This window comes from Cynocephalus volans, chromosome X (genome assembly GCF_027409185.1).
Source record: "Cynocephalus volans isolate mCynVol1 chromosome X, mCynVol1.pri, whole genome shotgun sequence".
Classification (NCBI taxonomy): domain Eukaryota; kingdom Metazoa; phylum Chordata; class Mammalia; order Dermoptera; family Cynocephalidae; genus Cynocephalus; species Cynocephalus volans.
The window spans coordinates 82883725-82901792 of NC_084478.1; positions in this window are offsets into that span (position 1 = coordinate 82883725).

Sequence of the window (18068 nt, forward strand, 5' to 3'; positions counted from 1 at the left end):
ATAACATGTAATACCGCTCAGAAATAGGAAAGAATAAAGCTGATACACAAATCAACCCGGATGAATCCCCAGACAGTTATGCTGACTGAAAAAAGCCAGTCTTGAAAGGTTTTGAACTGTATGATACCATTTACATAATATTCTTAAAATGACAAAATAATAGAAATTGAGATTAGATTGGGAGTGGTGGTTGCCAACTTTCAGGCGTGAGATGGGGTGGAAGAGTACGGTGGGTGTGGTTATAAAAGATCATCATGAGGTATCTTTGTGTTGATGGACATGGTCTTCATCTTGACTATCAATATCAGTATCCTGGTGGTGGTGTTGTGATATAGATTGCAAGCTATTACCATTGGAGGAAAGTGGATAAACAGTAAAAGGGATTCTTTGTATTACTTCTTACAACTGTATGTGAACTTGTAATTATCTTAAAATAAAATTTAATTTTTATGTGTCAATTAAAAATAAATAAAAACACTCTGGTCTTTTAAAATGTTCATTTTTATTTCATTATTTTTAATTGACAATTTAATATATTTGTGGGGTACAATACGATGTTTTGATATATGTATACATTATGGAGTAATTAAATCAAGCTAATTAACATATTCATCACCTCACATACTTAGCATTTTTTTGTGGTATGAACGTTTACCACTCTGGTCCTGAACTATTGATTTGTGAAACCTCTTTTTGTGTGGATTTCAAGTTATCTGGACAAGCCTTCATTCTAAATGCAAAGACAGTATCATCTAAATGACAGTCTGGAACTCATCTGTTTGGCCATTTAACTTGTTTTTGAACACATCTGAGAAGTAGAATAAAAAGGATTTTGTATAGCTAAAAGAGGTAAAGCAGTGTCTGTGCACTAGAACTCAAATTTAATTCATTTCAAATGCATCTCTCAATTAGAGTCTTTTATATATGACTCTAATAAATTTGGTTCCAAGATTTATTTTCTGATATATGGCAGGTTTAGAAGGTAGAAGAGGGGCTACAGCATGTTACGTTGTGTTACTGCGAGTGTCACCTCATAGCCTGGCTGCAAACACTATAAAATGGAGTAGTCTGGTGTAATTTAATGTAGAGGGCATCCAGAAAAGGTTAAGTTATAGTTAATATCTTTTATTTTGTTAGGCAGAAATGTATGTAATATATTTTAGGGTCCTCTTCTAAAATAAAAAACATAAAGAAAAGTTTGCTTAAGGTCTAAGCCCTCAGTTAATTGAGAAAACTTTGCTATTCAACAGACAGTATAATAATTTCTAATTTGTGTCCAAATAAACTTTTATAGTTCCTGGGTGGGGTGGGAAACCCATATTGACTTGGAAATGAAGTGAATTTTTTTTTGATACCTTGTTTTCTGCAAGGATGGTAGGTTGAATGATAGTGAAGTTGTTGTTGCCTAAAGTGGTATGGACATCAGGTAGCACTGTTGGGAAAGAACAATAAGCCATAATAGAGTGGGAGTAGATTTAGTCGAACAGGTCCAGCTGAGGTGGTGGTCACCAAAATAGTTTTCAGTTTGTGGGCCTTTCAAGGGATCTGCAAAGTGAAAAATGTTTTCATAATAATCCTTTCACTTTCATTTTTACTGTATTGACATCTGCACTGATTGTGTCAAAGCAACAGAAAATAAACCTGTTTTGCCTGAGTAAAAATCCAGGTAATGGGAGCAGATTGTACCTGTAGGTCATCGTATTCCTTACCGTGCACCTGTAGCTTAAAAAGAAAAGTCAGTTTCCCGTAAGAATGTCTTTGACAAGCAATAAAAGTTATTCATTTGCTTAATTATGGGCCCTTGTCTTCTTAATATTGTGTGATAAGAAGTACGCATGAAGCACTTCAGCAAACTGAATTATAAATTGTCTTGAGGAAAATCACATGTAACATTGTCAGCAAGCTGTGCTACTCACTTTTTCATTTACGTTTTACTTGGAAGAATATAGCACAAACTGTGGTTTTTCACACTTGATTATTGGACAGACATGTTTTTCTAAATAAACAAAATAGAGCTTATTCAAGGAAAGCAACTGATAGTATTTGTTGCCTATTTTAAATTAGCTTTCAATTAAAATTTAGATTTTTTGTAAAACTTACATCCACCATTGTGAGCTTGATAGCTTCCCAGTACTTAAAAAGATTTTTCTGATGACATGAGATTTTAATGAAGGGACTTTTAAATATCGTTTCATAAAATATGCCCCAATTTTAAAGATTTGCATTACTTCGTGAACCAATATTTCCAAATAACCTATTCAGTGAAAGGATGAGACACACCAATGGATTTTAATAAAACAGGGCAGGAAACGTTTGTTCAAATGTTTTCAGATTCCCATATTTTAATTAATCTTCAAGTATGTACCACTTGTCGAGTTTTGGTATATTATCAATGAAGAATATCCATAATTATCTGAAAGCTTAGTAATACACTTCTCTGTTTTTTAGCTAACGTCTATTAGTCAGGGCCTTCTTCACATATTTCACCCTAAGCAAAATATTTCACAGTAGCTTGAATGCAGAAGCAGATATGAGACTCCAGCTGTTTTCTTTTAAACCAGACATTAAGGAGATTTGTAAAAATGTAAAACATTGCCAATCATCACTATGGTTATTTGGCTTTGAAAATATAGTTCTCATAAAAATTTGTATGTATGTCAGTATTAATAGATTTATTTTTTCAATGAAATATTAAATGAGTATTTTAATTAGTAATTTAATTATTAAATTATTAATAATCAATTAAAATGTGTTAACTAAAAACTTTTAAAATTTAATTTCTAATATAATAAATATAAATATGACTCTTAAATGTAGTAAATACACTAAAGCTCTTTAGAGCCTCAGTAGTTTTAAGAGCGTATACTCTTCCAAAAGCTTGAAAACCACTGGTCTGAAGTACATGACGGGGGGTAGGAGAAAGAGCATATGTGTGCCTGATCTGGCCTAGAATTGAGAGGGGCGACATCTAAGTTGGTAGGTATAGCATTTCACCAGGAAAACTTAAGTGGTATATTACTGGGGCAGTCATAATGTGGCATTGTGATTCTTTTGGTGGTTGGTTCAGATAGGAGGAGGACTCCAACTAAAGGCTTGAGGCACAGGGCAAGGCTCCTCCTATCCTAACAGGAATGAAGGCTACTCATAGACTGCCAATAGTGGGTTAAAGGAAAGCTCCAGTTTGGTGGAGGATAGGTAGGTCAGGGCCCATCTTTGTCATACTACATATCAAGGTTTTTTCATTTTTTTTTTAAAAGATAACCGTGAAGGGGATCTCAACCCTTGGCTTGGTGTTGTGAACACCACGCTCAGCCAGGGAGCCAACCGGCCATCCCTATATAGGATCCGAACCCGTGGCCTTGGTGTTATCAGTACCGCACTCTCCCACGTGAGCCACGGGCCGGCCCCATATCAAGTTTTTTTAACGGAACAGTTTCAGTCTTACACTCATTGGTAGGGATGGAACTCCAGATTTACTCCTGCTGTAGTCAGTTTCTAGCCTCAGAGACTCCAGCTGTTCAAGTTGCAAAGATGGCTGCTTCGCTGTTTACTTAAAGTAATGTTTGGACTTAGGGAGTAAGCTGTTCATTCGTATTAAGGTCTCCCAATCTCCATTTTTGTGCTTCTTTTAAATGATTCTTACCTTTGTATAAAATGCTGTTTATAAATTAACTAAACAGTAATTTAATGTACTAGTGAACTAGTGGTACATATTCAAGAAGTCGATGTATTTTTTTTTTTTTTTTAAAGATGACCGGTAAGGGGATCTCAACCCTTGGCCTGGTGTTGTCAGCACCACGCTCAGCCAGCGAGCAAACCGGCCATCCCTATATAGGATCCGAACCTGTGGCCTTGGTGTTATCAGCACCGCACTCTACCGAGTGAGCCACGGGCCGGCCTGAAGTCGATGTATTTTTAAACGTTTAAATTAAAAATTAAAGTTATAAGTGCATATAATAGAGTTGTATAATTTTGTAAGCTTGTTTTTTTTAAAAAAGCGGTTGTCTGATTTCCTCTACCCCTCTATTTTCAATTCTCAAAGGCAACCAAACCACTTTCAATGTTCAATTCATTCTTCTCTTATTTAGGTCCATATATACAAATAATATGCCAGAATGGAATTTTTTTGTTTGTTTTTATGTTTTAGCCATTATCTATTGACCCTGGAAAGCAAAGATTTAACTCCACCCTAACTTCTACCTTGAATTCAGCCATATTACATACTTACTCACTACTGGTCCTTTTTATTACCTTAGTATATTTATGTTGTGATTTTGGTTTGCTATGTAGTGTTTAGCTTTTTAAACTTCATTTAGGTTTATTGAATTATAATTGAAATAATGTAAAAATTTATCCTCTTTAGTATACAGTTCTATGAGTTTTCACAAAGGCATTTCATCATGTAATTGTCACTACCATAAAAATACTGCATAAAATCATTTCCTAACCTAAAAAACTCATGCTCCTTTGTAGTCAACACTTTTCTCCGTCTTCTAATAATTCCAGCAATGTTTGTTGAAAAACCTGTGCTTTCCTCCTTGACTTATCTTTGCACCAATGCCAAAAATTAATTGACTGCGTGTAGGTCTATTTTTAGACACCCTATTCTGTTCCACAGATCAGTGTGTCATATCACTAATATGATAAAATAAGTCTGGAAAGCAGTAGTGCGAGTGCTCCAACTTTATTCTTTTTCAAAACTGTTTTGGCTATTTTAATTCCTTTTCTATGTATTTTTTAAAAACAGACTTTATTTTTTTAGGGCGGTTTTAGGTTCATAGCAAAATTTAGCTAAAAGTACAAATACTTTCTATATATTCCCCTTCCCCAATTCACGTACAACCTCCCTTACTTTCAAAATGCTGCACCAGAGTGGTACATTTTTACAATCAATGAACCTGCATTGACACATCAGTATATATATTTTTATCATCTTATTACTGTCTCCATAGTTTTGTCTTTTCCAGAATGTTAGATAGGTGGAATTATACAGTAAGTTGGCTTTTCAGGTTGGCTTCTTTCACTTAGTAATAATGTCTTTAGGATTCCTCTGTGTCTTTTCACGGCTTGACAGCTCATTTCTGTTTAGCACCAAATAATATCCCATTGTCTGGAGGTACCAGTTTATTAATTCACTTCCTGAAGGGCATCTTGGTTGTTTCCAAGTTTTGGCAATTATGAGTAAACATGCTGAAACATTTGTGTGCAGGTTTTTGCGTGGATATAAGTTTTCAGCTCATTTGGATAAATACCAAGGAGCGCCATTGCTGGGTTGTATGGTAAAAGTATATTTAGTTTTGTAAGAAACTGCAAAACTATCTTCCAAAGTTGCTGTACTATTTTTGCATTCCCACAAGCAATGAATGAGAGTTCTTGTTGCTCCACATCATCATCAGCGTTTGGTGTTATTAGTGTTTGGATTTTCACCGTTCCAATTGGTGTGTTGTAGTATCTTGTTTTAATTTGCAGTTCTGTGATGACATGACGTTAAGTGTGCTTTCTACCCTTATTTGCCATCTGTATATGTTCTTTGGTGAGATTTCTGTTGAGATCTTTTGCTCTTACTGGGTTGTTTGTTTACTTACTGTCGAGTTTTAAGTATGTTTGCGTATTTTGGGTGACAGTCTTTTATCCGGTAGGTCTTTTGCAAATATCTTCTCCTCGTCTGTCACTTGTCTTATTCTGTTCACGGCGTCTTTTTGCAGAGCCGAAATTTTTTATTTTAATGAAGTCGTTTGTCAATGATTTCTTTCATGGATCATGCTTTTGGTGTTGTATTTAGGAAGTTATCACCATACTCAAGGATGCCGAGATTTGCTTTGATGCTATCTTGTAGGAGTTACTATTTATAGTTTTGTGTTTTATGTTTAGGTCTATAATGCATTTTGAATTGATATTTGTAAAGAGGTAAGGTCTGTGTTTAGATTTATTTTTTTGGCACGTGGACATCCAGTCATTCCAGCACTGTTTGTTGCTCCGTTGTATTGCTTTTGCTCCTTTCTCAAAGATTAATTCACTAGGCCTGGCTGATTGGCTCAGTTGGTTAGAGCACTGCCTTGTAGCACAAGGTCAGGGGTTTGGATCCCTGTATGGTCCAGCTGCCAAAGAAAAAAAAAAAAAAAGATTAGTTGACCATATTTGTGTGGGTCTATTTCTGGGCTCTCTGTTCTGCTCCATCAATTCATTTGTCTATTCTTTCACCACTAGCACACTGTCTGGATTATTGTAGCTTTATATTAGGTCTTGAAGTCAAGTAGTGTCAATCCTCCAGCTTTATTCTTCCCCATCAGTATGGTGTTGGCTATTGTGGGTCTTTTGCCTCTGCATATAAATTTCACAATCAGTTTGTTGATATCCACAAATTTGCTGAGATTTCTACTGGAATTGCATTGAATCTACAGATCTAGTTGATAAGAACTGACGTTTTGACAATATTGAGTCCTCATATCCACAAACATGGAATATCTCTTCATTTATATAGTTCTTATAGATTTTTTTAAATCAGAGTTTGGTGGTTTTCCTCACATGGATCTTGTATGTATTTTATAAGATTTACACTTAAGTATTTCATTTTGGGAGATGCTAATGTACACGGTATTTTGTTTTTAATTTCAAATTCCACTGCTCATTGCTGGTTATATACAGAAACAATTTACTATTGTATATTAACCTTGTATCCTGCCACCTAGCTGGAATCACTTATTTGTTCCAGGAGGTTTTTTTGGTTGATTTCTTTAGGAATTTCTACATAGAAGATTATGTCATTTGTGAACAAAGACAGTTTGAGTTCTTCCTTCCTGGTGTATATATGTTTTTATTTCCTTTTCTTGTCTTATTGCCTTATGTAAGACTTCCAGCATGATATTGAAAAGGAGTGGTAAGAAGAGACATCCTTGCCTTGTTCCTGATCTTAGTGGGAATGCTGTTAATTTCTCAACATTAAGTATGATGTTAGTTGTAGTTTTTTCTGTAGATGTGCTTTATCAGTCAAGAAACTTTCCCTCTGTTCCTAGTTTGATGAGGAGGGGTTTTTATTGTGAACGGGTGTTGGGTCTTGTCACATGCTTTTTCTGTATTTATTGATATGATCATGTGATTTTTCTTCTTTAGCCTGTTGATTTAATGGATTACATTAATTGATTTGTAAATTTTGAACCGGCCTTCATACCTGGGATAAACCCCATTTGTTCATGGTATATGTTGTTTTTAAACAGTGTTGGATGTAACTTGCTAATATTTTCTTGAGAACTTTTGCATTTATGTTCATGAATGATACTGTTGTGTAATTTTCTGTTCTTGTAATGTCTTCCTCTGCTTTTGGTACTAGGATAATGCTGGCCTTGTGGAGTGAGTTAGGAAGTGTTCCTTCTGCTTTTATGTTAAGGAAGAGATTGTAGGGAATTTCTTCCTTAAACATTTGGTAGAATTCACCAGTCAACTCATCTGGCCCTATGCTTTCTGTTTTGAAAGATTATTAATTATTGATTCAATTCCTTTAGTAGGTATAGGCCTATTCACATTATATGTTTCTCTTGTGAGTTTGGGCACATTATTTCTTTCAAGGTATTGCTCTGTTTCATCTAGGTTATCAAATTTGTGATCATAGAGTTGCTCGTGGTATTCCTTTATTATCCTTTGAATGTCCATGGGATATGTAGTGATGTCCCCTCTTTTATTTCTGATATTTGTAAATTGCATTCTCTTCTTCTTTTTTTTTTTCTTTTTTTTTGTTAGGAGGCCTGGCTGGAGGCGTATCAGTTTTACTGATCTTTTGAAAGAACCAGTTTCTGTTTCTGTTGAGTTTTCTCTATTGATTTCCTGATTTCACTTTCATTGATTTCTGCCTTATTCTTTTTATTATTTCTTTTCTTCTGCTTTCTTTGGATTTAATTTGCTCTTCTTTTTGTAGTTTCCTAATATAGAAGTTTAGATTATTGATTTTAGATCTTTCTTTTCTAATATATGCACTCAGTGCAATAAATTTCCATCCAAGCATTGCTTTTACTGCATCCAACCAATTTTAGTAAGGTGTATTTTCATTTTCATTTAGTTCAAGATATATTTTCAGTTCTCTGGAGATTTCTTCTCTGATCCATGTGATATTTAGAAGTGTTATTTAATCTCCAAGTATTTGGGGATTTCCATCTCTCTTTCTGTTAATTGATTTCTAATTTAATTCCATTGTGGTTTGAAAGCGTACATTGCAAGATTTGTATTCTTTTAGATTTCTTAAGGTTTATTTTATGGTGGAGAATGTGGTCTATTTTAATGAATATTCCATTTGAGCTTGAATGTAGATGCTGTTGTTGGATGAAGTAGTCTATCGATGTCCATTATATCAAGTTCATTGATGGTGCTGTTGAGTTCAGTACAATTTTACTGATTATCTGCCTGTGGGTCTGTCTATTTCTGGTCGAGTGGTATGGAGGTCTTCAACTGCAATAGTTGATTCATCTATTTCTCCATGTAGTTCCATCAGTTATGGCCTCATTTATTTTGATGTTCTCTTTGAAGGTTCCTATACACTGATTGTTGTCTTCTGGGAGAATTGACATCTTTATAATTATGTACTCCCCTCTTCATCCCTTATACTTTCCTTCCTCTGAAAGTCTGATTTGTTTTAATATAGCTACTCCAGATTTCTCTTGATTAGTGTTATCATGGTATATCTCTCTCTATCCCTTAATTTTAATCTATATGTGTTTTCATATGTAAAATGGGTTTCTTGTAGACAATATAAGGTTAGGCTTTGTTTTTTGATCCACTTTGATAATCTGTGTGTTTTAATTGTATTTATCTCATTGATGTTTAAAGTGATTATCAATATAGTTGGATTAATATCTACCATATTTGTTGATCTATTCTAATTCTCTTGTTCTTTGTTTCTATTTTTGTCTTCCACTCTTTTTCTGCCCCTTGTGGTTTTATATAAAATCCCTTATGTAACACCAAGGTCAACTATTTGGATCCCTATACCAGTTAGCTGCCCCCCCCCAAAAAAGGCTTTATGTACATTTACTGTGATTTAATTTTTTCTCCTTTTGTAGCATATCAGATATACTTTTTTAGAAACATTTTTACTGGTTGCCTTGGAGTTTGCAGTATGCATTTACAACTATTACAATTTCGCTTTCAAATAACACTATACCTTTGCATGGCTAGTGCATGTACCTTTGTAATTAAAAAATATTTCCAATTCCTCCCTCTTGTTCCTTGTATCATTGCTATAATTCATTTCACTTACACATAAGCTATAATCATCTAATACATTGTTGGTATTATTATTTTGAACAAACTACATTGTTGGTATTATTTTGAACTAACTCTTGTTTGATTAATTAAGAATAAGAAAAATAAAAGTTGATTTTACCTTCACTTAGTCCATCTCCAATGCTTGTCCTTTCTTTATGTAGATATAAGTTTATGAGCTACATTATTTTCTTCTCCCTGAAGAACTTCTTTTAATGTTTCTTGCAAGTCAGATCTACTGACAACAAATTCCCTCAATTTTTGTTTGTTTGAGAAAGACTTTATTTCTCCTTCAGCTTTGAAAGAAAATTTTGCAGAGTATAGAATTCTAGGTTATTTTTTTTCTCTCAACACTTCAAATAATTCAGTTCACTCTCTTCTTCCTTGCGCATTTTGTGAGGAAAAGTCAGATGTAATTGTTATTTTTGCTCCTCTGTGTGAGCAAAAAGGTGGCTTTTCTCCCACTGGTTTCTCTCAAGATTCTTTTTTTAATATCTTTGATTTTCTGCAGTCTGAATGTGATATGGCTAAGTGTAAGTCTTTTTTTTTTTTTTTTTTTTTTTTTGCACTTAAATTGATTGGTATCCTCTCAGCTTCCTGGATTTAATTCTCCATCATTATGGCTTCCAATATTGCTTCTGTTCCATTCTTTCTCCTCTATTTGGTTTTCCCATGACACATATGTTACACCCCTTATGATTGTTGCACAGTTCTTCAATTTTCTTTTTTGTTTCAGTCTTTTTTGTGTTTTTAGTTTTCATAGTTTCTATTAACAAATCCTCAAGTTCAGAGATTATTTTCTCAGCCATGCTCAGTCTACTAATGAGCCCATCAAAGGTCTTCTTTTTTTCTGTTACAGTGTTTTTGATCTCTAGTGTTTCGTTTTGATTCTTTCTTAAAATTTCCTTCTTTTTGCTTACATTACACACGATGAATCTGGTTGGCATACATGGATAAGTTGCCACTTGTTCTTTGTTTATAGTTTTTTAAAAATAGGTTATTTGATTAAATTTACTAATATTTCGGTGAGGATTTTTGCATCTAAGTTCATGAGAGATACTGATCTGTACTTTTTCTTGCGTTCTCTGTGTCTGGTTTTGGTATCAGTAATACTGGATTCATAGTTGGGAAGTATTTCTTCCTCTTCTTTCTTCTGGAAGAGCTGGTATTCTAGGCCTGGTGATTTTTTTTTATTTGGTGGGAGGTTATAAATTATGAATTCAGTTTTTATAACAGATATGGAATAATTCTGCTCATATACTTTTATTGAGTTCTGATCAATTTTTTCCCCAAGGAATTATTTCCTTTCATCTGAGTTGGTGAATTTACTACGTCCTTTGGAGTATTTATTTGTTTCACTTTTATTGTGTCTGGAATGTGTAGTGATGTCTACTCATTCATTGGTGGTATTCATAAATTCTTTTTCTCTTTTTATAGTGATCATTTCTGCTAATGGATTATCAACATTATTGATTGTTTTCAACAAACTTGCTTTTAGTTATATGCACACACACAAGGGGACTTCAAAAAGTTTGTGGAAAAATGGAATTAAAATATAAAAATAAAAAATATAGAGTTCATTTCTCATCATAATCTTGATCAAGTTCAAAATACTTTTGTAATGCCAGCCATTTATTCCATCCCTAAAGAACTGAGCATCCTGGGAATTTAACTGAGTCAGTGCAGTCTTTTTTATATAATTAATTGAAGAAAAACGGGTGCCCTTTAAAGATTTTTTAGGATTAGGAAACCAAAAGAAGCCAGAAGGAACCAAATCAGTATTATAAGGTGGATGCCTAATGATTTTCATTGGAACTCTTGCAAAATTGGCCTTTCTTGATGAGAGGAATGAGCAGGAGCATTGTTCTGGTGAAGACATTCTTCATTTCTGTTAGTGTTTTTGATCTCTAGTGTCTCTTTTTGAGAATTTCAGATTTTTTTCCAACAAATATGTTATTAGTTATATATTTATATATGTATATATATTATATATGTGTATATATGTATATTTATATATTCACTTTTATTAATTTCTGCTCCATTCTTTCTTATTTCCTTTCTTCTGTTGTTTTGGGTGTGATTGGATTTTTTTCTAGCTTAAAATATAAGCTCAGGTTGCTCATTGGAGATGTCTTCTAAGACAATTATTTACTGCTTAAAATGTCCTTAGAACTTTGTCTTCACCCCTTAAATTTTAATAAATTGTATTTTCATTTTCATTCACAATGGAATATTCTTTTAAATTTCTCTTGAGTCTTTCTCTATGTTCCCATGGGTTATTTAAAAGTGTGTTGTTTGGGCCGACCCCATGGCTCACTCAGCAGAGTGCGGTGCTGGTAGCACCGAGGCCGCGGGTTCAGATCCTATATAGGGATGGCCGCTGCGCTCACTGGCTGAGCGTGGTGCAGACCACACTGTGCTGAGGGTTGCGATCCCCTTACCGGTCAAAAAAAAAAAAAAAAAGGAGTGTGTTGTTTAATCTCCATATATTTGGGAAGTTTCCAGATATACATGTGTTATTGACTTCCATTTTAATTTATGTCCAGGGAACATACTTTGTATTATTTAAGTTCTTTAAAGTTAAGATTTGGTTTTGGCTAAAAATGTAGGCTCTCTTGATGAAAACTCTTTGTGCACTTGAAGAGAAGGTGTGTTCTGGTTTTGGGTAGAAAGGCCTATAGATGTAGATCAGGTCAAGTTCATTGATAATGTTGTTCAGGTGTCTATATTCTTAATGATCTCATTCTACTTGTTGTACTGAAGAAAACGAATTGTTAAAGAAATCTCTCATTGTTATCGGGAGTGTCTATCACTTTGTAGGGGCAGTTTCATTGATTTGCTAGGAGGACCCAGAGGACCTGGCCTATAATTGTCCTCATGGGTATGAGTTATTATCATGAAAGGATACAAAGCAAAGTTAGTAAAGGGAAAAGATGCATGGGGCTCAAGTTCCTTGAAACCAGGTACAAGCTTCCAAGTATTCTCTCCCAGGAAGGTCACATGGGACACACCTCCAGGAATCTCCAGGAATGCACTGTGAAAACTTGTATGAAATGTTGTTTACTAGGGAGGCTCCGTGCCCATAGCTTTTATTGTGGGCTGGTCATGTAGGCACCCTCTGCCCAGCACATAGCAAAATTCCAGACTTGCAGAAGGAAAGCAGGTGTTCAGCATAAACTATATTGTTTATACAGTTTAGTTACAGTGAGCCATTCTTATCAGGGAATGGTAGGATAGCTCTTGAAATCCACGTTTCCAGATGCCCACCAAGGACCATCCTTGCAAGCAGGCCTTCCTAAAGATAATAGTCTCAGGCCTCCTATGTGAACTGTTCTATGCAGCACTTTCAAGGCATTTTTTTTTTTGTTACCTGTTCTGTTGTTCTTTGTATGAATACCATTTTGATTCTTTCTATGTCTCATAGTTGTTGCTGAAACTTGCACATAATAGATAGTAGATTGCAGTGATTCTGGATACTGTGGGGCTTGTTGGTGTTTACTTCTTTATATGTTTAGTGATTTAGCAGCACATTCGGTGCTGTGTTTTTTGCCTACACTGTGCATCCTCTGCTGTTACTCTTTAAGAGGGAACAGCCTTGGACCTAAGCATAGTCACTTTGGAGTGACTGGTTTCAGCAGGGCTCTCTATCCCAGTCCCTTCTTCCAGTCTCTCAGCTAAACTGTCTGCTTCTGTTATCATACCGAATCTTTAGTTGACACCAATTGCAGACTGATTGCTCTATTGTTTTTGACCATCCCTCAGGGCATAAATTGCTCCACAGTGTGATGCAAATAAATGGGGGCCCTTCTGTAGAGGTAGGCCAGACTTTGAGATTGGCTCAGTTTCCAGTAGGGCTCTTCTTATCTGTCTCTTTCCTTCATTCTCTCTGGTAAACTAATAGTTGGCTTTCCTTTAGCTATTTGCTCTCAAGTAGTTACCAATCTCCTATTAATTGCTTACCACCCAAATCTCTATTGTTTTGGGAAGCACCCTCAGGCTTTTACTTTCCCCCATTGTGTTCCAAATTAAGTCAGTTCCCTTGGAGATACCTTCAGAGTTCTCTCTTATTACAGCCTGTCTCTGCCCCTGGGCAAAACCTTTATACAGACTGCTGCTCTGGAGCTGAGAGCAGGGAAAGTGGCTAGCTTTTCTGAGTGACAACTCTACGTCAAGAGTTAGGCAAGGGTGGTTGCCTCTGGTTTTCGTATATGACTATGTCATCCTCATATTAAGACTCCCTTTGTGCTATGTCTCAGAGAAGGTCTCATTTCACATTATTGTACCTCTCCTGTCCTTCTCTCAGTACTATTTCTTTGTTCCTTGCTATTGCTATATGGCATTCTTTAGCCTGGTTGTGGTTGGCAGGTGGTGTGTCTTATCTGTGGGTTTTTTTGTTAAGGCTTAGCCTTAAGCACCATGCCTTTAGGTCTCATGGTTGTGTCCTACTGGATACTCTTGTCTCCCCCACCCCCACCCCCACCCCACCTCCAGGTGGAATGTTGGGCCCAGTATGTATATCTGCTCCCTTTCCAGGGCTAGTCTTTTTTTCTTCTTTTCTCTTGCATTCCCCCAGGGTCAAAGTGTTTAGACTGTCCTAATAGCCAGTGTTTGTTGCCCTTCCTCCCACTGAATGGGGATTTTGTTCTGTAGATGGGACTAGGATCTGGGCAGATTTCTTTGACCCTCTCTAAACTGCTCTTGTTCCCCTCCCCCATGTGTGTACCTTAGGGTAATTGCTCAGGACTTTCACCAGTCTATTGTGTGATCTCCTGAATGGGTTAGAGGAGAAAACCACTGAATACAGAGCAGAGCTCTAAATTCCTTTGTCCCCCACGGGCTTCACAGTCTCTTGCCAGTTAACCCTTGTCCTTGACCAATTGACCAACCACTTTAGTAGATCTCTTACTGATGTCTAGTTGCATGCACTACTTTCACAGGTAAGGCAGTGATTGTGTCTCTCATCACTCCCTTCAGGCACCTATCTCAACTTAGTTTTTGGCCAGTTGGTTCCCATAAGACCTCATGTCTCTACGGGATTCCCCCTTCTCTTGTTGCCCATTTCCCCTTCTTTCTTTGCAAGGATGGGAGTGATGCTCTCTTTAGCTCTCTACTTACTAGTACCCGATCTTATTTTTAAATCTAGTTTGGCAATGTCTTTCATTTTATCAGTGTGTGAAGCCCATTTATATTTACTGTTATTCCTGATATTGTTGGATATATATCTCTAATGTTTTTAAAGACTATTTGGTTTGGAATTGTGTTAGGTCTATAGAAATACTGCCAGGGTAGATAGTTCAGAGTTCCTAGATTTCTTTAGTTTTATCATTTCACATTTATCTCAACTAAGAAATTAACACTGGCACCATATTAGTAAGGTAAACTCTAGGCTTTATTTGTATTTCACCAGTTTCTTTTCTTTTTGTGTTTTGTAGGATGCAATCCAAAATATGGTATTGTACTCAGTCACCATGGTTCCTTAGTCTTTCCCTCTTTTTCATGACCTGGACAGATTTAAAGCCTGCTGGTCAGGTATTTTGTAGAAAGTTCTTCAATTTGGATTTGTCTGATACATTCTCATGATTAGACTGGTAGTATGGAGTTTTGGGGAAAATACCACACAGACGAAGTGCCCTTCTCATGGCATCATATCAGGTATTTAAATGACTTCAGCATTACTTATTTGTGATGATGTTACTCGTGATCACTTGGTTCGGGTTGCCAGGTTTCTCCACTGTAAAGTTACTGTTTTTCTTTTTCAGTAGTCTGTGCTTTGGAAGTGAGTTTAAGTCATATTTCAGAGAAACAGAATTAAGTTCTATCTCTGGAAGAGTGAGTATCTACATATATTTTGGGGGAATTCTTTTTTTAGAGGGGATCTGTTCTTTCCCTTTTTATTTAATCATTTATTTACATCAATGTAGATTCCTGAATAATTATTTATTAGTTTGTTATTTGTAATCCCTCATCTTTTCTTTAACTATTGCTTACTTGCTGGTACTATAAGGTACTGCAGGCTTATCTGGTATTTTCCCTGCATCAGCCCTAGTTTTAGCCATTTCTGTAAGAAGCCTAGGTACTTTTTATTGAAAAGTGGATTTGGAAACCAGGGTTTGAGCACTGAGCGCACTTTTAGCTACCAGTGTGTCCGTGCTTCTGGGTCCTCTAAGCAGAGAGGTAGAAAATATGTGTATGTATAGTTATAATTGTACTTATTTCATTATTTCAATATATAGCTCTCTGTGTATCTATTAAAATAAACATGAGTGCACAGTGATATCTTTGATTCTAATCTCGGATGAGGTCTCATACTTGCTATCCACATTGCTTACTTTAAACCTCTTCCTCTGGTAGTTAGAAAATGAAGTCCTATTACCTATAGTTTATTTATTCATCTCTCCTACTCTACTATACATGCAAGGTGGTTTCATAACTATCCATGCTCCTGTAGAAATTAAATTTATCAGCCAACGTGAAGATCGTGACTTCAGAGCTATTTCTAAAAATGTAGGTGTTTTCTTTTGTTTTTCCATGTAGTTGTCATATAGTTTTCATTTTAACTTTTAGGTGTATAATCCATTTTAACTAAATTTGTATGAGTGAGATATGTGTTGACAGATATTTTTTTTGCAGTCCTCCAGTTGCTTCAGTGTCTTTTGTTAAAAAGAATACCCTTTGTACATTGCATGGTCTTTGCATCTGTGTTGAGAATAAGTTAACTAGATATGCGGGAATCTATTTCTGGAGTCCTTTTTTGTGTGTCCCTGATAGGCTTTTGTTTTTCCCTATGCACTGCTCCCTTGAGAAAATCTGTCTTTAGCTTTCCCCTGCATATTGCCCTACTTTTACTTGATACTTAGTAGCATACGCTTGGCCTTGGCGTGAAAAAGGGGCAGGTTTTCTAATGTTCCGATTAAAATTCAGTAGTAAGCAGGCACTGTGAATCTGGGTCTTCACAAGTCCTCCCTCTTCAGATGGAATTCTTTGCCTAGCATGTATTCCTGTTCCTCTGCTGGGGCTAAAGCTTTATTTTGTTCCTTGCTCTTCTTACTCAGCCTCAGTTGGCTTCCACCCCTGGTGTCCCTACCATGTGCCCTAATGTGCCCTAAGGACTTTTTTTCTTTGGGGAGGTAGTTGTTGGGGAAGTTTTGGTCTGCCTTCTTTTCTCTTACCCAGTGCTTCAGGCTGTAGGTTTTAATGACCTTCCTTGTAAATTAAAAACGTTTTTTTAAGAGAGTTAGGCTAGACGCATAGGGGTGGATTTTCTCCCAAAGCTGCTGCTCCCCTCCCCCAGACAGCACCAAGGGGATTGTTCTCTGTGATATTACCTGCGGCTACCTTTGGTAAAAGCTGCAGGTGGGTGGGACCCCACCCACATTCTTGAAACCCTGATGGGCTTCTCTTTGTGATGTTAGCACACACTTGGCCTTTACTGATTTATTTTAATTTCTAGTTTAATCTTCCTACCTGCTTTTATATGACTTTCCTTACATTTGTCCCAGTAATCAAATGCTCAGGTTCTGTTTTTCCCTGCAACACATATGTAACGTGTTGGTTTTCATAGCTGCTTTTGAATTTTTTTCTTATGTTTTCAGCAGTTTATTATACTTCTGGGTGTGTTTTTTCAGTTTATCCTGTTTGGTCTGCTGAGGTTGTTGAGTATATGGATTTATCTTTCATCAAATTTGGGAAGTTTTTGGATGTTATTCTTACAAACCATTTTTTTCTGCACAGTTTTTTATTTCTTTCTGGGACTCTGTGATGATGTACAGTAGATATTTTCATATTTCCCCATAGGTCCTTAGGCTCTATTTGTTTTGTTCTGGTCTGTTTTTATTCTATTGCTCAGTTGAGTATTTTATATAGATCTTTCTTCAACTTCAGTGACTCTTTTTTCTGTCTTTATTTTGCTATTGTGATCTCCAGGGAATTTGTATGTTTTAGTTAAAAAAATTTCAATTTGGTTCTTCTTTTTAGTGTTATTAAGGTATAATATCAGACAATAAATGTTAGCCATTGTATGTGTACAATTCATACCTTTTTAGTAAATTTATAGGATGAAGCTGTCACCACAGTTCAATTTTAGAACATTTCTTTATTTTCAAAAGTTCTCTCAAGCCTGTTTCCAGTCTGTCCTGCTCCCATCCCTAGACCCAGGCTATCACTGATCTCCTCTGTGTATAAATTAACATTTACTAGACATTTTATATACATGAAATAATAGAATGTTTATTCTATTGACTATGGTCTTCACTTATTAAAATGTTTTTGAGGTTTATCCATGTGGTAGCATGTATTAGTATTTCCTTTTTTTTAGAGCAGAACATTATTGGGAATTAAAATATAACACATTATTTCTCTAGTAATTGAAAGTTGAATTTGGGGCGACTATTAAGAATAAATGCTGCTATGAACATCTATGTACATGTTCGAATATGTTTTCATTTCTCTTATGTAGATTCCTTGGAATAGAATGACTGGATTATGTGGTGTTTATTCAGCTTAAAAAAAAAAAAACTGCCAAACTGTTTTCCAGTGTGGCTCTACTATTTCACATTTTCAGCAGCAACGTGTGAGGAATTAACATTTCTCCCCATCCTCATCACTGTGAAATTCTGTATCATGAAATATAATTTTTTTTCAACTACTTAGAATTGTAAAAACCATTCTTAGCTAATGGGCTGTATAGAAACAGGTACTGGGCCCGATTTGGCCTGTGGACCACAATTTGCCTACCCATGGTCTAGGCTATTTCCCCTTTGTAGCCTCATCCCACACAGAAGACTCATTCTCCTTTTGGTGTGTGAAAATTAGAAATGATG